General features: G+C 37.3%; 1 non-coding gene and 1 pseudogene across 1 annotated transcript; both read left to right on the top strand.

Moving 5' to 3' along the window:
- The first annotated feature begins 15,304 nt into the window (after positions 1-15,304).
- TRNAH-GUG (transfer RNA histidin (anticodon GUG)) lies at positions 15,305-15,375 on the top strand. The gene has a single exon. It is a non-coding gene; the product is annotated as a tRNA-His (tRNA).
- A 3,467-nt stretch (positions 15,376-18,842) lies between these two features.
- Positions 18,843-22,764, top strand: LOC147379269 (protein cornichon homolog 4 pseudogene; annotated as a pseudogene).
- Positions 22,765-23,227: the final 463 nt, after the last annotated feature.

Genomic DNA, 23,227 nt, shown 5'->3' with positions numbered 1-23,227 from the left:
GAAGGGGGTAGAGTTGGGGGTGTGTGTACAGATTTCCAAAGGTAATTTTTCCTTATCTTTAAAATCTAATATTTTGCTCTGCAATGTCCTAGTATTATTTTCACCATTTATAAAATACTTTTAAAGCTATATTTCCTACCAACAGCCTATTTAATTCTCTGAAACTTTTCCATTAGACACCTTGAAATAATGGCATATATCTGCAGCTTACAACTCCTTTGCTTCTACTCCCCTTTAGCCCTTTGCAATTATCCTCTTACCAAAAAAAAAAAAAAAAAAGAAAGAAAGAAAGAAAAAATTAAATGACAGTGAACAGGAAGAAGTTCATCCAAAATATTTATTATTGGAGTTTCTGCTAAGGTCTCTCTAGATGAAATTTTAATCTATCAATATGCTTGTACAGTACCAAATTCTGTACAGAATGGCCCAATGGTACTGTATAATCTTTATCTCCAGAAAATACTTGTACACAATTTACTAAAAAGAAGGCATTAAATGTATATTATGTATATTTTATAAAGCTTTCCAACCAATGAGCACTGAAACCAACATCATTTTCAGGATAATTTTTAAACAGCCAGAAAACTTTATGAACTTGATATCTTTCTCAGAACTATTGTACTTCTTTTGTTTTCAACTAAACTTATAGCAAATATTTTCTGCCTTGAAATTGGATGCAGTATGTCTAAGGCATACTCTTCTGAACCTTCTTAGAACTCCTGGTTCCATGGTCTACAAGAGTTCCACTGGATACAAAGACAAACAGATTGTTTCTCCTTATATAACTTAGTCTCACTTATTGGGTTCTACTCAGTAAATATGCATTCATTCTGGTCTTAAACTCAGAGCCTATATATTTTCTCAGATGTACATGTTTTTTAGGCTGGAAACTTTCCATGTTGAATTCAATGAATTTTATGAATTCAGTCATAAATATTTCTAGTTTTAAAAATTAATCAGTAATGTTTTACACAGGCAGCAGAAACAGGACACTTTTCTTTCCCTTCTCTCAAAAATATACCAAAATGAATAAAAAGAACTGAAAATAGAGCATATTTAGTTCTTAATAAAAGCTGAAAACAGCAGTAATCACACACACATACACACAGGTGCACATAAAAATATGTGCGTGATTAAAAGTCTTTGAAGCAAATCATAAGAGGGCATAGAGTTACAATATGTTCCCTTTTTTCTTTTTAATCTCTAGAGGATGATAAATGAGACAATTCTAAGTGACACTATAACAAACTCTCGATAAATAGATGAGGACTGGCAAAGGGACAGAAGCAAGCCATGAGAAAAGTCTAAAAACACTTGGGGCTTTATCCCCAGAACTGCCCTTCGGTAATGAGCAGTATAGACTCAGAGGGAGGAATTCCTGCCCTGGGCTCAACAGTGTAGAGAAGTCCCTTAGAGCTTTTCTATTAGGCCTGACATGTACACACTACTTTATTTAAAATGGATAACCAACAAAGACCTACTGTATAGCACAGGGAACTCTGTTCAATGTTATGTAACAACCAAAATGGGAAAAAAAATTGAAAAAGAATGGATACATGTATATATATAACTGAATCACTTTGTTGTACACCTGAAACTATCACAACATTTTTAGTCAACTATATTAAAAAAAAGAAATGCACAAAAGTAAATTCATTTGCACACATATAGCTCTGACATAAAGAATCCAGTACTCAGCACTGGAACCACACTACTAAACATCAGCTCTTCTGACTCTGGGAGACACTTTTGTGGAAAGCATCTCAATACCCTGAAATAAAAGATGGTGGTGCTTCACAGTTCAAGGAGGATACTGGTAGCCAAAGCACCTAGGGAAGGTAGAAAGACTAGTTAACTCATAAAATATTCCATCTCAGATACTGTGAATATAATATTTCTTACTCAATAAAGATCTGTTTTCCAACAGTGTCAAACATCTAAGTTATCACTTTTCTTCACTCTCCCCTTTGTTCAAGAAGTACTCACAAACTCATTGCAGGGGCTAAGGAATGTTTTACAAAACTGGACAATTCACATTCATCTTATAGTTCTATAAATGTAGGTCTGGATGTAACACGGGCAAGCGTGCTTAACCACTTGTCCTGCCTGACTCTTTGTGACCCTGTGGACCCTACCCGCCAGGCTCCTCTGTCCATGGGATTCTCTAGGCAGAATACTGGAGTGGGTTGCCATGCCCTGCTCAAGGGGATCTTCCCAACCCAGGGACTGAATCCTGGTCTCTTACATCTCCTGCATCGGCAGGCGAGTTCTTTACCACCAGCACCACCTGGGAAGCACATGCTTGAAACTAAATACAGATTCCCTGGCATAGAAATTGAACACTGGAATTGTGAGTAGTTTTATTTTAATAAAATATTTACTAAGATTTACTTTCTGTAAAAAGTGGTTGCTGGCCACAGTAGCTCAAAGTTTCATCTCATTTAAAAGGGGCTTGGAAAGAATTGAGCAATGCATCCTATGTTTTATGTGCTTTAGTCTGGGAATGAGATTTTCCTTTCTTTCAGCTGGAGTAACTTTTGGGCTTTCCAAGTGGCTCAGTGGTAAAGAATCCATCTGCCAAGCTGGAGACACAGGAGATACAAGTTTGATCCTTGGGTCAGGAAGACACCCTGGAGAAGGAAATGGCAATCAACTTCAGTATTCTTGCCTGGGAAATCCCGTGGATAGAGAAGCCTGGTGGACTACAGTCCACAGGGGTCTCAAAGAATATGACATGACTTAGCAAAGATCCGTCTAGTCAAGGCTATGGTTTTTCCAGTGGTCATGTATGGATATGAGAGTTGGACTGTGAAGAAAGTTGAGTGCCGAAGAATTGATGCTTTTGAACTGTGGTGTTGGAGAAGACTCTTAAGAGTCCCTTGGACTGCAAGGAGATCCAACCAGTCCATTCTGAAGGAGATCAGCCCTGGGATTTCTTTGGAAGGAATGATGCTAAAGCTGAAACTCCAGTACTTTGGCCACCTGATGCGAAGAGTTGACTCATTGGAAAAGACTCTGATGCTGGGAGGGATTGGGGGCAGGAGGAGAAGGGGACGACAGAGGATGAGATGGCTGGATGGCATCACTGACTCAATGGACGTGAGTCTGAGTGAACTCTGGGAGTTAGTGATAGACAGGGCGGCCTGGCATGCTGCAATTCATGGGGTCGTAAAGAGTCAGACACGACTGAACGACTGAACTGAACTGAACTAGTGAATAAACACCCACAGCAAAATATTCCAGCATTGAAAGATTTTAAAGAACTGTAGAATTTTAGTTCTTTAGAGACAATGAAAGCATATCTGAGAAGAACACTTTGGAGAAAACATAAAATATTTGTTTTTACCAATAAAATGAGTTATATGTTAACCCATTAGAAATTTGCTAGGGCTGCCATAACAGAGTACCACAAAGTAGGGACTAAACCAACAGAAAATTGTCTCATGGTTCTGTAGCCTGGAAGTCTAGGATTCAGGTGTTGGCAGGGTTGGTTCCTTCTGACAGCTGTCAGGAAGAATCCATTCCATGTTCGTCTCCTAGCTGCTGGTGGTTTGCTGGCAATCTTTGTCCTTTCTTGGCTTGAAGATGCATCACCCCGATGTGTGCCTTCATCTTTATCATATTCTGTGTCTGTGTGAGTATGTCCGCATTCAAATTTTCCCTGTACTATAAGGACACCAGTCATATTGGATAAGGTTTCACCCTACTACAGTAGGACCATATCTTAATTAAATACATTGGCAATGACCCTTTTTACAAGCAAGGTCATAAAAATTTGAGGTACTGGGGTTGTTCATTTCAGTTCAGTTGCTCAGTCGTGTCCAACTCTTGGTGACCCTATGAACTGCAGCATGCCAGGCCTCCCTGTCCATCACCAACTCTCAGAGTTTACCCAAACTCATGTCCATTGAGTCAGTGATGCCATCTAACCATCTCATCCTCTGTCGTCCCCTTCTCCTCCTGTCTTCAATCTTTCCCAACATCAGGGTCTTTTCAAATGAGTCAGCCACCTCAGGTGGCCAAAATACTGGAGTTTCAGCTTTAACATCAGTCCTTCCAATGAAAACCCAGGACTGATTCCCCTTAGGATGGACTAGTTGAATTTCCTTGCAGTTCAAGGGACTCTAAAGAGTCTTCTCCAACACCACAGTTAAAAAGCATCAATTCTTCGGCGCTCAGCCCTCTTTATAGTCCAACTCTCACATCCATACATGACTACTGGAAAAACCATAGCCTTGACTAGATGGACCTTTGTTGACAAAGCAATGTCTCTGCTTTTTAATATGCTGTCCAGGTTGGTCATAACTTTCATTCCAAGGAGTAAGCATCTTTTAATTTCATGGCTGCAGTCACCATCTGCAGTGATTTTGGAGCCCAGAAAAATTGTCAGCCACTCTTTCCACTGTTTCCCCATCTATTTGCTGTGAAGTGATGGGACCGGATGCCATGGTCTTCATTTTCTGAATGTTGTGCTTTAAGCCAACTTTTTCACTCTCCTCTTGCACTTTCATCAAAAGGCTCTTTTATTCTTCTTCACTTTCTGCCATAAGGGTGGTGTCATCTGCATATCTGAGGTTATTCATATTTCTCCCAGCAATCTTGATTCCAGCTTGTGCTTCATCCAACCCAGCATTTCACATGATGTACTCTGCATATAAGTTAAATAAGCAGGGTGACAATATACAGCCTTGATGTACTCCTTTTCCTATTTGGAACCAGTCTGTTGTTCCATGTCCAATTCTAACTGTTGCTTCCTGACCTGTATACAGGTTTCTCAAGAGGCAGGTCAGGTGTTCTGGCATTCCCATCTTCCACAGTTTATTGTGATCCATGCAGTCAAAGGCTTTGGCATAGTCAACAAAGCAGAAATAGATGCTTTTCTGGAACTCTCTTGCTTTTTCAATGGTCCAGAGAATGTTGGCAATTTGATCTCTTGTTCCTCTGGCCTTTTCTAAAACCAGCTTGAACATCTGGAAGTTCATGGTTCACGTATTGCTGAAGCCTGGCTTGGAGAATTTTGAGCATTACTTTACTAGCATGTGAGATGAGCACAATTGTGTGGTAGTTTGAGCATTCTTTGGCATTGCCTTTCTTTGGGGTTGGAATGAAAACTGACTTTCCAGTCCTGTGGCCATTGATGAGTTTTCCAAATTTGCTGGCATATTGAGTGCAGCACTTTCACAGCATCATCTTTTAGGATTTGAGATAGCTCAACTGAAATTCCATCACCTCCACTAGCTTTGTTCGTAGTGATGCTTCCTAAGGCCCACTTGACTTCACATTCTAGAATGTCTGGCTCTAGGGGAGTGATCACATCATCATGATTTTCTAGGTTGTGAAGATCTTTTTTGTATAGTTCTTCTGTGTATTCTGGCCACCTCTTCTTAATATCTTCTGTTTTTGTTAGGTCCATACCATTTCTGTCCTTTATTGAGCCCATCTTTGCATGAAATGTGCCCTTGCCATCTCTAATTTTCTTGAAGAGATCTCTAGTCTTTCCTATTCTATTGTTTTCCTCTATTTCTTTGCACTGTTCGCTGAGGAAGGCTTTCTTATCTCTCCTTGCTATTCTCTGGAACTCTGCGTTCAAATGGGTATATCTTTTCTTTTCTCCTTTGCTTTTCTCTTCTCTTCTTTTCACAGCTATTTGTAAGGCCTCCTCAGACAGCCATTTGGCTTTTTGCATTTCTTTTTCTTGGGGATCAGCTTGATCCCTGTCTCCTGTACAATGTCACAGACCTCCATCCATAGTACATCAGGCACTCTGTCTATCAAATCTAGTCCCTTAAATTTATTTCTCACTCCCACTGTATAATCATAAGGGATTTGATTTAGGTCATACCTGAATGGTCTAGTGGTTTTTCCCACTTTCTTCAATTTAAATCTGAGTACTGGGGTTGGGCATAAATAGATTTGGGGAGGACATGATTCAGTATGTAACACATTTATAAAATTTAGGAGTTATTTTATTTCACTAAAATAAACTGAAAATTTAGTATTCAGTCTATAACACATTTATAAACATTTATACAACTTAAAAGTTTTATAACACATTTATAAAACTTTCACTTATAAAGCTTTCAAAATGAAAATAATGATAAATAGGCACTAGAAAGGTGGTCTATTGTAACATTACATTCATAACACATATTATGCAAAATCTCAATTATGTGTTTATTGCTTTGCTAAAAGGAAGTCAATACAAATAAATTTAATGAATATATATATAAGAATTTATTAACTATGTGTGGCTTTATTATATTACTCATATAAACATTGCTAAGCCATCATCAGAACACCCAGATATGCACAATAAATTCAATTATTCTTTGGAATTTTGATTTTTCAGTCACATGAAAACAATTGCTTTACAAGTATTTTTCTAAATTTTGCTTTTATGAAAGTACTGTTAAAGAGAAAAAGTATTCAATGAGTTTTGCTAAAGATGACAGTTCAGTTCCATTCAGTTCACTCGCTCAGTCCTATCCGACTCTTTGCGACCCCATGAATCGCAGCACGCCAGGCCTCCCTGTCCATCACCAACTCCCGGAGTTCACTCAGACTCACGTCCATTGAGTCGGTGATACCATCCAGCCATCTCATCCTCTGTCGTCCCCTTCTCCTCCTGCCCCTAATCCCTCCCAGCATCAGAGTCTTTTCCAATGAGTCAACTCTTCGCATGAGGTGGCCAAAGGAAGACTTTAATCAGGACTATCAAAAAGGTATAGAGGCCACTGCAAGGGGATTTTACAGTGAGGGAGAGACTGGTCTCAATTCCAAAGAGGCAGGTGGAAACATAGCCAAGGAACAGGGTGAGGTGGGGCAATGGATGGAAAGTTACTAAGGGGGAAACATCAAGCATAAGGGAGATTCTGGCTAAACTGACTAACAGGATCCACACTACAGACAGGCCTCAGTGATCTTAATACTCCAATTGAACTTAAGAAAAAATTTATACTAAAATTAATCAAAATAAATAACTGTGTATTACCTGAAAGCAACTTAAAATTTAAAAATGAGAAGGATTTGCTCTACCAGGTATTAGAAATTTGTTATAAAAAATGTAATCAATTAAACTGTTTCTGAGAGAATAGGGGAAAAGAAATCAATGGAATACATTAAAGATTCCAGAAACAGACAAGTAAGGATTTACTGGATATACTATGTAGTAAAACTAGCATTTTTCTATCAATGAGGGGGAAAGGATGGATTAAAAATGAATAACATTGGAACAATTTGATCTTGACTCAAAAGTACTATATTCTTATACCAAAAATCTCAAATGAATTAATGATGTAATTGGAAGAAAATAGTAATAAAATATAAAGAATATTTAGAAAGCTATTTTTATAATTTTAAAGTGGCAAACAGCTTTCCAAGGAAAAGTTTAATAGATTGGATTACATAAAAATTATAATACACAATAAGACAATTGAAATTATGTTAAAGAGCATGACCATGTATGAAAGAATATATAAATGTTCAAAAAACACTTTAAATGTTGTTTAGGTTGATTTTTTAGCTATGAAATTGTTTAGGACTTATAGATGAACATTTTCAGTGACAATATGAGAGCAAATTATACACTGATTTTTTAAACATCAATTTGATCATATAATTTGAGGTTAATAATTTAGATAGTTATATAGGAAAATAATTAGATGAGTGTGTGAAAGTATATGTACTAGGGTGCTTATTGCGATTTTGTTCATATTTTATTTACTTGTAAGAACTTAATGTCTGATACTAGGGCATTGACAACCATTTTAAATGGTTGACATTAAAAAAGTGTACATGTCACATTAATAAGAGGAAAAGAGCAGGTTATGCAAAGCACTTAAGGCAGGTAACTTCTAAGACTATTTTTTTCATGGATGCATAGCCAAATTATCAGCAGTAGTCCTCTCTAGATAGAGGGGAAAATATGTATATTTATTTTCTTCCTCATGATTTTCTGAAAAAGTTTGTAGTGAGCATGAATTTTTCTTAGAAAAGATGACATGGCTATTTTCATTAAAATAATTTAATGAAATAAATAATAAATGAACTAATCCTTTTATGTATTGAATTACATACACTATTTATTTTGCTAGTGTCCATGGACATTTTCCAAGCCACTTTGAGTGGCTTGATCATTTTTTGCATTTGTAATTCTCCCAAAAATTGACTTTGCACTCTTTTTTGATAATTTTATTTCAAATCATATGCATCACTTGGGAGTTGTTAAAATATTTAAATAAATGATTGAAATTTGAAAACAGCACATGCAGTTGCCATAATTGCTATATTTTTAATTTCCCCACTTTATCCTTAATGAACATCATGCCTTTTCTGCTTTTTGTGATTCAGCATACCAGTGATCTCCTTTGAACCAGGAATATGGGAAATTCCCTTCCCACACAGAGCTAAGTAAAGTATATGTGCATTGGCCTCTCGTTGTATTATAATTAGCTTGCTAAACTTACACAGGATATTAATCTACCCTTTTATAGTTCATTAAGTACATTATTAGGTTTGTTCATATTTTACATTCACAGCACTCCTGAAAACAGTTATTTCTCATATAGTTATTAAATCCAAACAACCAAACGAAACACTCAAAAATAAAGTTGTCTCTAGTTCAAACTCCAGAGAGAATTTAATATAATAGGTGAAGCCATGGGAGGTCCAGTTTCCAATCAGAACTGTTTCCTCAAGTTCTAAGTCAATTTCATAAAACCTGGGATAGTCAGAAAGTAACTAATTTTACCCTTTAATTTTGCCACGCTATATCTGAATTTTCAAAATGGTATTACCAAAACTAGGTTTTAATTTAGTTGACGTTGCAAGTATACCTTAGAATTTACCAAGTGAACTAGATTTCTTGTTACCATCTAAAGCAAATTCACTTATTGATAATGTTTCCTTTTTCCTGTCAATATGGTATGTTTCTCTGCATTCATGCATTCATATTAAACATTCATAAAGAACATGAATGGGGTATGTAGTATACCCTTTTGTTGATTTTTCTTAGTCACTGAGTTGTATTCAACAATTTTGCAATTCCATGGGCTATACTTGGTCAGGCTCCTCTGTCCATGGGATTTCCCAGTAAAGCACACTGGAGTGGGTTGCCATTTTCTTCTCAGGGGATCTTCCCGACCCAGGTATAGAATCCGTGTCTCCGCATTGGCAGGCACATTCTTTACCACTGAGCCACCAGGGAAGCCCCACTATTCCCTTCAATAACATGTAAAATAAAAAACGCAGGTGCCGCTGTTGCCATTCAAAGCAAGAACAAACACACACGGAAGTCCTCCTCTTTTTCTTAATACATCTCCCTAAGTTCTCTGAATCCTTCTTTCAAACTGTATGTAGGACTTCTGTTTCCTCATCATTGCTCCATGCACCACCTGGATATTTTCAAAAGCCTCCACGTTGGTCTTCCTTTCTTCTGTCCTTCCTGCACACTGCACCATAATCGTCTTTGTCAATTCATTTTTGTGCATGTCACTTGGGCTATAAAACCATCCATGGCTCTCTTCTTCTGCCTGACAAGAGTCCAGCTCTTGAGCTCACACACTACAGTCTTCATAAAGGAGCTTCTTCTTATCTTCAGCCTCTTCATCCACCATCCAGCTCCACACCTCTGTGGATCTGCACAGACTGTTACCTCTACCTGGGATGCCCTCCTGTCACACCACTGTCAATCTACCTAATGACATCTTGTCTATTGTTTAAACTTTTCAAACACCTAGGGATACAAACATCATTTGAGATATTTATTCAAAGTGCCCCCAAACTTGAGATCCTGAGAACCTAAGAATTTGTGATAAAACTAATGGACACTGCACCAATAATTTTCACGCTGCCCATTAGAATGACTCCTCTTGGAGAAGGCTGGGGAAACAAGATATCTGGACAATGGTGCAATTTAAGTACTTATCAGGTAATTTTCCTCCTAATATTCAGAAAGAACTGAGAACAGCTGCACTAAACTTTGAGAAATATGTTTTAAAAACTGTGTTCAGGCAACAACCCTTTTGTGAAGAATTCCTTGATTCTTGAGACAGAATAAATCACTCTCCCACAAGACTGATCCCCTTCTAGAATAAAATCCTTAAAACAGCTATACCTTGTTTGCTTTTGCAATCTCAAACACCTATCTAATTTCATGAGAAAATGTTCTCTCTATCTGCCTTTCTGTGTCTCTGTGTCTGTCTCTCTGCCTTTCTCTGTTTCTGTTTCTGTCTTCTCTCTCTCTTGCCTTCTCTTGTTCATGAAACTTTTGCAAAAACCCTTTGGAGTTAAAGTTATATTAGCATTCTTTGCCAGATCATCTAACCAGTCAGAAACCATCCTATCAAAAAATCAATTAATCAATAACAACCGTTTTGTTCAGCACTTAATTCTGGTAGATAAGGACATACAAATGAGTAGAGAAAATGTAATTATCTTTAGAGAGTATGAATATCCTTTTTAACTAAAAAATAATCTTCACAATATTTATCCCATTCCCCTTGGGTTGGGACGATACCATGGAGGAGAAAATGGCAACCCACTCCAGTGTGCTTTACTGGGAAATCCCATGGACAGAGGAGCCTGGCAGACTACAGTCCATGGAGTTGCAGAGTCAGACACAACTGAGCGACAGAGGGCACACACACACCAGCTCCTAAAGGCAGCATTAGTTAGAGTTACATCTTTCAGCTCTACTCTTTTCTCGAATGTCTGAGTGTGAGATTGAACACATTCTATTTGGTAAAGGTCTCTGACATTTCTTTGCTCTGAAGACTCTTTTAAACATCCATAGTGTTCTTCCTTTTTTTCTTCGATATTGACTGCTGATAGCCTAAAATTTTGGATCAAAAGGCTATTCTCTTAATGACCTTCAGAGTTAAATTTCCCACACCAAGAAGAAAAAATACCATCATCCCAGCATTTTCTGGATACCACCCTTTCTCCCATAACTTCCACTTAAAGGACTGGCCCTATTGTCAGCCCACTTGAGTTTATGTGGGAGAACAGCATACACAAAAATACTTTATAAGTTTATTAAGATGAACACAAACAATTAGAGCAAAAGCAAGAAAGAGAAAGCAGCACAGGAAAGGAGTGGGCAGAAGCAACAACAAAGAATAATGGAAAACAAACAAACAAACAAAGACTAATGACAACCTAGAGGAGTGGGATGGGGTGGGAGGTGGGAGGGAGGTTCAACAGGGAGGGGACATACCTAAGGTTGATTCATATCGATGTATAGGAGAAACCAACACAACATTGTAGAGAAATTATCCTTCAATTAAATATAAATAAATAAAATGTTTTCAGGTGGTTAAGTCCATGAGGAACAGGAAAAGGGGGAGAGTCTGGAATGAAGTGGAGAAAACAGGTCCAATACAGGGAAAATTTTGCTTGGGAGAAAGGTAACCTCAGCCTAGATAATATTTTGGGAAACATAAATTGTGAAAAGAATACTGGAATAGCCATACAGTCACCCAAGCATTTCTCACATAGATACAGTCATAGGCATGGAAAGATCAAGAGAAGTGTTTGCCAATGCTACTAATTGTTTTCATTAAGCGATTATGTGCTTGCCTGAACTTTGGGCACATGCTGTTATTTGTATGAAATGTTTACCACACACACTTGGTCCAGGTCCTCAAATATTTCATCAAAATGTTTTTATGCTCTGGAAAGCTCAAGTGTGGATGATAATTTTCCTTTGTCAAATGTAAAAACAAATTTTACTTTAGATTCAGATACCTGTATTCTTATATTATTATTTACATGGTGTTTATTTGTATCTATTTACATATATTAATTTTATATTTTATCTTATCATTCTTATATTATTAATATATTATAGTATATTATATTATTCTTAATTCTTCAGTACCCATATGTAAGATGTTTCCTAGGTTTGGAGAAAATATCCAGCTAGTTGCTATCTAAAAATTAAGACTATGTTTATGAGGAGGTCGCTTTAACATAGTCAGGCCAATATGTGATCTGTAAAGGACTGTTTCAAAGTAAATTGGTAGTTCTGGCAGTCTAAAAGTTATGTAAACGGAAACCTCTGGATTCTTTTTGTTGTTGTTGTCGTTGCATGGTATGACTTGTGGAATCTTAGTTCCCCCATCAGGGATTGAACCCGGGCTCTTGGCAGTGAAAGCACAGAATCCTAACCACTGGATGGTCAAAGATTCTGCTTTTGGATTTCTTTTGGCTTGATTCAGACTTTATGGCCTAACCATTAACTAGAAACAAAGAGATATAATTTTTGTTAAAATGGTCCTGAACTGATAAATTAAGTTTCATACTGAAACAGAATTTGATGCCATATCAAAGAAACTGAAGATACTTACCAAGTTAGATAATTCAGTACAAGGTAGCCAACTCTGACTTCTTTATTGTATCACTTCAATGATGGACAGCCACTAGCTGACTGATTTTTTTTAAAATAACAGAAATTTACTTTCTCACAGTCCTGCAGACCGCAAGTCCAAGATCAAGGTGGTAGCAGGTTCAGTTTCCTCTGAGATCTCTCTCTTTGGCTTGCAGATGGCCATCTTTTTGCTGTGTCCTCCCATGGTCCTCTCTCTGTGTTTGCTGTGTGTCCTAATTCTTATTCTAGCTCTCAGACTCCAAATTGAAATCACAATAATAGTAAAACTAGTATAAAGGAAACTTAAATATTGAGAGTTTTGGCCTAATGAAGAGTTTATAGAATAGATATTTGTCATTTGTAGTTGTCTCTAAGCTACCATGAACCTCATTTTCATATTTTTGTTGTCCTGGAATTGTAAACCTTTCCAAGTTAGAATTTGAAAATTTTATGTAGTCATTCTTTGTGTAAGGTGCAGTTTCTACTAACTAGATGCATTTGTATGAGATTTAACTCAGAAGCATGTAGTAAGGAGCCAGGTCTGGAGTGACAGAAATGGAGAGCTTGTATCTGAGACTGACAGCAGATATGGCAGTTTTCCTGTCCAGTGCAGCTCTAGACTTGGTAGTAGAAAAAGCCTGAAGTCAGTAAAATTACTGTGGCTCTGATGTGAGCAGTTCTTCAGTGTGATGCTTGGAATTATTACTGTAAGTTCAACCTAGAATCTATTCCCTCAGTCTTTTCAAAAGTTTTGTTACATTTCTAATATTTCTTAATAATCCACTACTAGTTGAACCAACTAGAGTAAATTCTGTTATCTCCAACCAAGTTTCTATGTTGGAATAGAGAACTGTAATTTAACAGTAGTACATCTAGTGGCTATTGTTTCATTTTCCAGAAAACAAAAATATTGTAGGCTCCTCCTTCCCTGTGTTAACATTTTATGATGCACTACAATACTACTTGTTTGCTAGTTCTTAACCAGGGCTTCATTATATGTTAGAAATAAGTGTTAAAATAATTGGACAAGTCATTCCCCTCATGTAGCATATACATCTTGGAGTAATTTAAGTAATGAATTGTTTAAAGTAAGCTGATTTGTTGCAAATAAGAAAATTGGAAGAAAATGTTGTCATTTGTTGCAATTGCCCCTTAAAAGAAAGCAACTTTTATCACTTAATTTTCCATATTCTTACTCTGTAAAACATTCTCCACAGTTTTCTTCCCTTACTAAACCTCTGAACACAACCTCTAATGATTCAATGAAGGATTCATAGAGAACTTGAAGAAAGATCTGTCAAGTGATGAGAAAAATGAAAAAGATGGACTAGGATACTAATTTCTATTTTAAAGAACCTGAAAACACTTGGAGAACTGCAAGAATAGAGATTTCAGTCTTCACTCAGATGAAAAGTTTGGTGGGCATGTGTGTTTCTTTAAAAAGCAAAAAAATAACATTCATAGAATCCTAAAAGTTCATAGAACTAAGAAATCTACATAACAATTCAAACCACCATTTACAGCTAATTGATTCTCCTATATTGTGCAGAGGGGATTAAAATATGTGTTTATGTATTTCCTCGTGCTTGTGTGCCTTTGCCATTCCTCAAATACACATGGACAAATGCCACTCACAACTGAGCCTTAACTCTTCCCACTTTTCTATGTCCAGTAAGCATGCCCCCACATGCATATGTGTATGTGTGTATATATAACTTTGAAAAATGCATCTCATAGTTTTCTTTCTATGGCATATATCACATTATACAATTAGTGGTTTCCAGAGTCATTAAACTTTGTTTCCGGAACAATACACATAAATCTGTCTATTTATACACAGAAACAAATTTAGTTGCGGTGGGTATAATGAAATGATATAAGCCTTAATGGTCTTTTACTTCGAATTAACCTGTATCTGAAGATGATTTACGGGGAATACAGAGAATAGAATGCTATGTAGATGTTAATTGTATAGTACAATTGTGAAAGGACATATATAGGAAACTACTCTTTCCGCTCCAAAATATAACACTCCATTCTTATCTCCTCCTCCATAATACAAAATTTTCTTGGGAGAACAGGAAAAGAACTCACAGAAATGCAGCAAAAATACATAAACAATTGAGATACAGCACCAAGACATAAAAAGTCCTTTAGTAAGTCAGACTGATAGTCTTGCTTTTTCCTTAGTCTGCATTTCAATGGTCTTTCTATTTTTGTTAAACATAAGTGAAGGGGAAGAAGTTTTTATTAGAGGTTTGTTGACTAGCTGCTGACTCTCTTATGCTGTAAATGGTGCATTGAGATCTTTAGCTGTCAGGGACTGAAGGAATGGGAAGTATTCTTAAATTCGCCCTGATTATTCTTCAAAAGTCTCACAAATACATATTTTGAATGAAATATGTTTGCTTTCTCTATCAACTAAATTATTCTCTTTTCCCAGAAATAATATAGAATTTCAGAGTCAGTACATATATTTCCTTTGTAGAACAAGATGGTCAATGAAGCAGTCACTGTGAAAGCCTCCTGAGAACAATTAAATCTCAGCAATTAAGTTGATGACTAAATTTGATGGTAGAAAAATGTTAATAACATACTTTCTGTAGCCCTTTCTGGAATGGTTCACTTTGTTTTTCCTCCAGTTACTGTAATCAAAATGAATAGGCACAAATGATTTAAAGTATCTTACAAGCGTGTAGAACTAAGACTTTGGCAGATATAGCTAGAAGGAGCAGGAAAACATATTTTCAGAAGCTCAGAGATTCAAGCTCTTTTAAAAAAAATGTATTTTCATGAAGATTTTTTTAAAATAATAAGTCTGAAAAAACATTAAGCTCCATGACTTCTTGCTCATTTGTTTTGGTTAGATTTTTAGACTATTTTATCTGGGGAAGAGAAACAGTTTATTATTTGTGCTCAGTGACCTTGAACAGGGCTTCCCAGGTGGCTCAGCAGTAAAGAATCTGCCTGTGATGCAGAAGACCCAGGTTCAATCCCTGGGTTGGGAAGATCCCGTGGAGGAGGGCATGGAAACCCATTCCAGTATTCTTGCCTGGAGAACCCCATGGACAGAGGAGCTGGCAAGCTACAGTCTATAGGGTTGCAATGAGTTTGTCATGACTGAAGCAACTTATCTTGCACACATGACCTTGAACTCTTAAAATACAGGTTGAAGTGACTAGGAGAAGCAGAATGCAACATTGATTAATGAGTCTAAGTATAAACGTGGGCTTTTGTGGTCGAATGAACCTCAATACTGTTTTTGATATGATAGAAGTTACCCACATAAGAGTTCATGCAAAAGAGTTGTTTTCCTGGGTGTGCATTAAAGCAAGTAATGATGATCATTCACTTGTTTATATAACAAAATAAATAAATATATTTATTTATTTATGAAAATATATCACAATTCATTTGTTTGTTTAACAAAACATTGAATACCTACAAAATGCCAGGGATTTGCCAGACCTTGGTACCTCAGAGCAAATGCTCTACCTTCAAGAAATACATCTTCTTAAGGATTTATGTCAGTCTTGTGACCCAAGGCTTTCCAGACGATTTGACTCATCAGCTGTCATTTTAAAAATGTACCTGGATTACCCTGGATAGAAGATAGAGAAGGGCCCTCAGGGCTTAGGGAATGAAAACATGGAAATAAGAAATCCTCTAGATGATTTGCTGGTTGGTCTAAATATATTTAAATAGAGATGAAGTTCTATTGTTAAAATATATTAGATATTGTACATTTGAATTTACTTTGAGAAATACAGGAGCAAGCTTTCAATAGATGCTGTGATAATTCGAAACCACTGTGTGGTTGAGTTTCTTTTCTAAGGAGCAAGGTATGATCTTCAGGATATTTGGTTCTATTAAGAAGTTCTGGACATTTTCTGTAATCTCCCCAAACAAATTATTCTTTGTAATAGACTTTCTCTCCCTGATCTACAATTTCCCTTGAAAGAGTAGTAGCCTGTAGACTTTCCACAAAAGCAAGATTTCTCAACCTCAGCATTACTGACAGTTTAGTCTGGATGATTCCTTATTGGAGCGGGCAGTCATCCTGTGCATTTTAGGATGTTTAGAAGCTTCCCTGGCCTTTACCTACGATGTGTCAGTGGAAACCTCCCTTGCCCCAACGTTGTGACAAACAAAATATGTCCAGACATTGTCAAATATCCTCTGGGTGACATAATCACCATTGGTTGAAAATCACTTCACCAACATAAGCTATTGTAACTTAGTTTTATTGCAGTAGTTTAGTATCTCAAATGCTTTACTGCTAGTAAAAATAATGAATAATAATATTCTTTTTGTTTTTTTTTTAAATTTTATTTTATTTTTAAACTTTACAATATTGTATTAGTTTTGCCAATTTGAGCAGGGGGATCCAGCCAACTTGTAATAAAAGCCAAAAGTATACCAGACAGACTCTTTTATGAAATAAGGTCCTATATTGATGTGGGTATCATCACTGTACTGGTGACATTGTCATTTTGTTCCTGGTCACACAAGGCAGGCCCAGCTCTTCTATGACATATGAGAAAGTTGGAAAGAGCAAATCTCCTTTTCATCTAAAGTAAGGCTATACTCTAACCTGTGGTTCTCAGGACCTTTGGAACTTTCTGAGGGTATTTCAACAATACTGACCTTTTGATTACTCTGTAACGTTCTGATGTAATTTAAACAATTCTGATACCTCACACCCAAAGGTTCTGATTTAATTGGATTTAACTGGTCTGAGGTGAGGCCTAAGTATTAGGTTTTTAATGCTCTCATGAGATTCTTAGGCCAGCACTGCCAGGATGGAAAATACTTTAACTTGGGCTGTGAATCATCTATTTTTTAAGCTTAATTTTGTTTAGGGATGTTGGGAAACAGTTAAATCCTACTTGTTATATATGTGTGTGTGTATATATATGTATGTGTGTGTGCATATATATATATCATAAATCTATATAATAAATCTTTATAAAGATCATACACTTTGTGTCTGCTTTGGGCCTAGGAATTTAGCCTTTGGAACTAGAAATAAAACAAGGCATTTAGCTTTTAGAACAAGGTTTTAGCTTTTAACCCACTGATTCTCAAACTCTGCACATTAGAAGAGCCTGATTCTTGTTTTCTAAAGTCCAGACCATACCCCAGACCAATTAAATCACAGTCTCTAGGGTGCTGCACCGCAGCAGTTATCTGTGAAGTTCTCCAAGTGATTTCAAAGAGTAGACACATTTGGGAACCACTGCTTGAACCAGATCTGGAAAGGGATCTAATTATTCAGGCCTGGTAATTCAGAGCATTGTTCTCATCTTATCTGCACATTAGAGTCACCTGGGGAACTTTTGAAACTCCTGAAGTCCACACTGCACCCAAGTCTATTAAGTCAGAATTACATGGGGTAGGAGCCAGTCACCAGTAGCGATGCTAATATGCAGCCAAGTAGGGTTCTCAGACTTCATCACACATAAGAATCATCTGCAAGGCTCAATAAAACACAGAGTGCTGGGCTCCATACCCCACATTTCTAATTCAAATAGGTCTATGTTGAGGCTCAAGGATTAACATTTCTAAGTTCTCAGTTGATAATAATGTTGCTGTGGGTCCAGGGACCACACTTCGAAATCCAAAACACTGATTTTGAAAATCAGCTTGAGACACGAAAATTCAAAAAAACACATGTTGAATTGTTTTAGTAGATGTGATATTATTATTCAAATATCTGCATGAGGATACTGACTATGGCTATTTTAATATTTTCTCCTATTTCCTATATTAACTCTCTTCCCATAAGTTTTTCCCCCCTTTTATATGTCTTGGTGCTTCTTTTTATTTCTCTCATATATATATATGTAGATGAGAGGAGGGTCAACAAGTATGAAATCTAAATTTATTTCATTAACCCAAATGACAGTGCTTGTATACCTGGCATAAATGCAATCTCTGAAGACAGAACCCTGATTGTAGAGGTTGTGGCTCCACAGAGGGGGACATAACCATCTGGGCAGAGCAGACTTTCTCTTAAGGTATGCAGACTGTTCGTCCACCAAGCACTAAGTGACTTATCCCTCATAACAGCTCTAAGCCATGCAGAATCCTTGCCCCCTTTCTCTGGCCCCAGGACTCATTTTAGTATGCTCAGCAGTCTGTCTTTCTATGTTAGAATTGCATATACAGTTTTAGCCAGATAATGAATGCTCAGAAAATTCTGAAGGAAGTCACATAGCCTATATTTTCCTATTTATGTGAGAATCTGCATGATGATATCCCCTACCCCTACCCCAAAGAAAGAAAGAAAAAAAAAACTAAACAATTCATTCAGAAACAAATCAGTGAATCAGGGTAAAAGATCAAGTAAATGGTAGAGGAGTAAACTTCATATTAAAGATAACAACTGTGGAGTGGGAGAGAGAAGAGGAGAGGAGAGGAGATGAGAGGAAGAAGAAAGTGGATGAGGAGAGGGAGGAGGAGAAGGGAGGTGATGGTGTTTGTTTTCTCTCTTTGTTGACTTCTCAGTGTACTTCATACTTAAAGTATCTGACTTAGGATGTGATCATGTTGCTCTAAATTAAACAAGTTGGTGATTCCAGAATTGATTGATACCATTGTCACTATATTAATGTTTATTTCATTGCACTGATTAATCTTCCTTCTCAACTAGCCTATTGCAACTTGGAATATATATCAGTTCATTATGGTGCTAAGTGGTAACAAGGGAGTTTTTGATCCACAAAAATACACACTCAAGGGCAGCTAAAGTCACAAATGAAAGAAGCCATGATCAAGGTTGGTTTCCACATGCTCTGTTTCTTCATGTATCATTATGGTATTAATGTGATCTGATATATTGAAGCTGGAGAAGACGTGGTTGAAATCAACTTATACTACAATGCACTATTGAGAGGCAGAGACTATTTCAGTCATCCTTAGAGCTATGACCATAGCAGTATATTTTTTCCTCTCTGAACAAAATACTATTTCTGCTCTATTTTTACCACTCAAAGTATTAAAAAAAAAAAAAGCAAAAAGATCCCACACACTAATGGAAAGAGGATTCTACAGAGCATGTGCATGAGAGGATGGAACTCTTGGAGGCCATCTTGGAATTCTGTCTACCACCTAATCTCAATTTTTGCAGAGATATACATACATATATGTATATGTGTATATATATATATATCTCCTATTGATTCTGTTTTTCTGGAGAACCGTAACATAAAGCCCTGACTAGTACATAGATGAATCTTAAGCACATTATGTTAAGCAAAATAGTGAATTGTAAAAAGACAAATATTGTATGATTTCACTTGTATAAGATATTTAGAGTATTCAAATTTATATAAACATAAAGTGACATGATGGTGGTTATAGAGGCTGTGGGGAGGAAGAAATGGGGAACTGTTTAATGGGTATAGAGTTTCAGTTTCACAAGAGGAAAAAGTTCTGGAGATTGATTACACAACAGTGTGAATATACTTGGCACCACTGAGCTGTATACTTAAAAATGGTTGAGATAAATGTTATTCAATTTTTACCACAATTAAAACAAAATGAAACAAAAGCAAAAAAACAGAAACAAGCTGTTGATATTTTCCTGGTTCAACTGATTTCAAACAGTTAAAATTCAGAAATACTTGCTATGGCTTTAAAGAGAAGCGATATGAAGTCAGAATGGACACCCAAATTGAACTTGAATCAACAATTATCTAGCTGGTGTTAAAAATAGTAACAAACAAAAAGCCAAATGAATGGGATATTCTCCTACAAACAGGAACATAAGAGCAAGGACCAATACTTTATTCTATCATCACTGGCCAGTGCCTTACAGGATTTTGAGTCTGTTGGAAGTCAACGCAGGATATGTGAGAAAACTGAAGTGAGTTCAGAAAGAAACATCATTAAACCTAAAAATGTGTTCTATAGAAATGCTAAATGAAGGTAGAGGTTAAAGGTTTGGCATCTGGTCCCATCACTTCACGGCAAATAGATGGGGAAACAGTGGAAACAGTGTCAGACTTTGTTTTTTGGGGCTCCAAAATCACTGCAGATGGTGATGCAGCCATGAAATTAAAAGACGCTTACTCCTTGGAAGGAAAGTTATGACCAACCTAGACAGCATACTCAAAAGCAGAGACATTACTTTGCCAACAAAGGTCCATCTAGTCAAGGCTATGGTTTTTCCAGTGGTCATGCATGGATGTGAGAGTTGGACTGTGAAGAAAGCTGAGCGCCGAAGAATTGATGCTTTTGAACTGTGGTATTGGAGAAGACTCTTAAGAGTCCCTTGGACTGCAAGGAGATCCAACCAGTCCATTCTGAAGGAGATCAGCCCTGGGATTTCTTTGGAAGGAATGATGCTAAAGCTGAAACTCCAGTACTTTGGCCACCTCATGTGAAGAGTTGACTCATTGGAAAAGACTCTGATGCTGGGAGGGATTGGGGGCAGGAGGAGAAGGGGACGACAGAGGATGAGATGGCTGGATGGCATCAGCGACTCAATGGATGTGAGTTTGAGTAAACTCGGGAGTTGGTGATGGACAGGGAGGCCTGGTGTGCTGCAGTTCATGGGGTTGCAAAGAGTCGGACACGACTGAGCGACTGAACTAACTATAAAAGTTAACAGAATCCAGATTTTTTTGCAGTATAGACTAGAAATCTAAGGGAAAGTTACTAAGTTATTACAAGAAGGGCATTTTATGACAATTTCCTATTTCCCTAGAACATAGACCTGAAGGTGTGGACTTCAATTCAGTAAGAGACTTTTCTAGGCATAAGAGCAACTAAACCTTGTCAAAGAGAATGGCAGACCATCTGTACTGGCTGTGTAACAAATAGGTGTGTACCTCAAACTTAGTATTTTAAAACAACATACACTTACAATTTATTATTTTTCCATTTCTGTGGGTCTGGAGTCTGAGCACAGTCCAGCTGGGTGCTGTCATCAGGGTCAAGGTGTTGGCGGGACGTACAGTCTCATGTCATCTTGGCATCCTCTTCCAAGCTCACTGGATATTAGCAGAATTTAGTTCCTCTGGAGCCATGAGGGCTGAGGCCCATTCTTTGCCACCCCATTCTCTCTACACATGGCAGTTTGCTCCTTCAAGGCCAATAGGAGGCAGTCTATTGCTGTTTCTTGCCTCTTAAGTCTCACTGATTAATCCAGACCCATGTAGGATAATCCCTCTTTTGACTGATTCAAAATAAACGAATAAGGATCCTAATCACATTTGTAAAATCGCTTTTGCCACATGATGTAACAGAATCAGGAGAATAACAGCTCATGATATTCACAGGCCCCACCCACAATGATAGGAAGAAGATTCTCAACAGTGTGTACGTGAAAGAGCAGGACTCTTGAAGACCATCTTGTAATTCTGGCTGCCATATTGTCTCAATTTTTGCTTATCAGACCCCAAACTACATCACTTTTATTTAATTGCTGAGTATCACCCTAAATATGGGCTAGATGAAAATTCCATTTATTTCTATCAAAAATACTTGCAAATAGTTTCCTCAAGAGGAAACCTGTATGTGGACCAGCCCAGCATGAAGGTGGAATAGTTAACTCATATGTAGGGTGGTTGAAAGAATGCCACATGACCTCACATCTGCTTAAAAATGTATTCCTAGGTTTGCAGCGAAACCTGATATCAGCTTCAACAATGTCATTCTGTTGGATTTATCTCTACAACATCCCCAGTTAATAGCCAATGGGCCAAGGTTAAGGAGTTGGCTAGGATGGATCAGAGAGAGGTGATTCAAATTCAATATTGATTATAATCTTTTGCAGGAACACCTCAGTATTTCTGGATTGACATCACACACGTTCATAATGTGTGTCTTCTAAAGTAATACTCATTAAAGAAGTAAGTTAAAAATACTGTTACATATGTACTCCGATGTTCATTGCAGCACTCTCTACAATGGTCAGTTCACTGCAGTTCAGTCACTCAGTAATGTCGACTCTTTGTGACCCCATGGACTGCAGCACACCAGGCTTCCCTGTCCATCACCAACTCCCAGAGGATACTCAAACTCATGTCCATCGAGTCAGTGATGCCATCCAACCATCTCATCCTCTGTTGTCCACTTCTGCCTTCTATCTTTCCAAGCATCAGGGTCTTTTCCAAAGAGTCAGTTCTTTGCATCAGGTGGCCAAAGTATTGGAGTTTCAACTTCAGCATCAGTCCTTCCAATGAATATTCAGGACTGATTTCCTTTAGGCTGGACAGGTTGGATCTCCTCGCAGTCCAAGGAACTCTCAAGAGTCTTCTACAAAACCACAGTTCAAAAGCATCAATTCTTCAGTGCTGAGCTTTCTTTACAGTCCAATGCTCACATACATCAATGACTACTGGAAAAACCATAACTTTGACCAATACAGACCTTTGTTGGCAAAGTGATATCTCTGCTTTTTAATATGCTGTCTAGGTTGGTCAAACACCTTCTTCCAACAACACAAGAGAAGACTCTATACATGGACATCACCAGATGGTCAACACTGAAATCAGATTGATTATATTCTTTGCAGCCAAATTTGGAGAAGCTCTATACAGTCAGCAAAAGCAAGACCAGGAGCTGACTGTGGCTCAGATCATGAACTTCTTATTGCCAAATTCAGACTTAAATTGAAGAAAGTAGGGAAAACCACTAGACCATTGAGGTATGACCTAAATCAAATCCCTTATGATTATACAGTGGAAGTAAGAAATAGATTTAAGGGCCTAGATCTGATAGAGTGCCTGATGAACTATGGATGGAGGTTCATGACATTGTACAGGAGACAGGGATCAAGACCATCCAGATGGAAATGAAATGCAAAAAAGCAAAATGGCTGTCTGAGGAGGCCTTACAAATAGCTGTGTA

Source organism: Bos grunniens, chromosome 1, assembly GCF_055505025.1.
Source record: "Bos grunniens cultivar Pamir isolate PY7600 chromosome 1, Bosgru_T2T1.0, whole genome shotgun sequence".
In the NCBI taxonomy this organism is placed as follows: Eukaryota; Metazoa; Chordata; class Mammalia; order Artiodactyla; family Bovidae; genus Bos; species Bos grunniens.
Note: the sequence above shows the minus strand (reverse complement) of the source record. Positions and strands in the feature narration are given on the sequence as shown.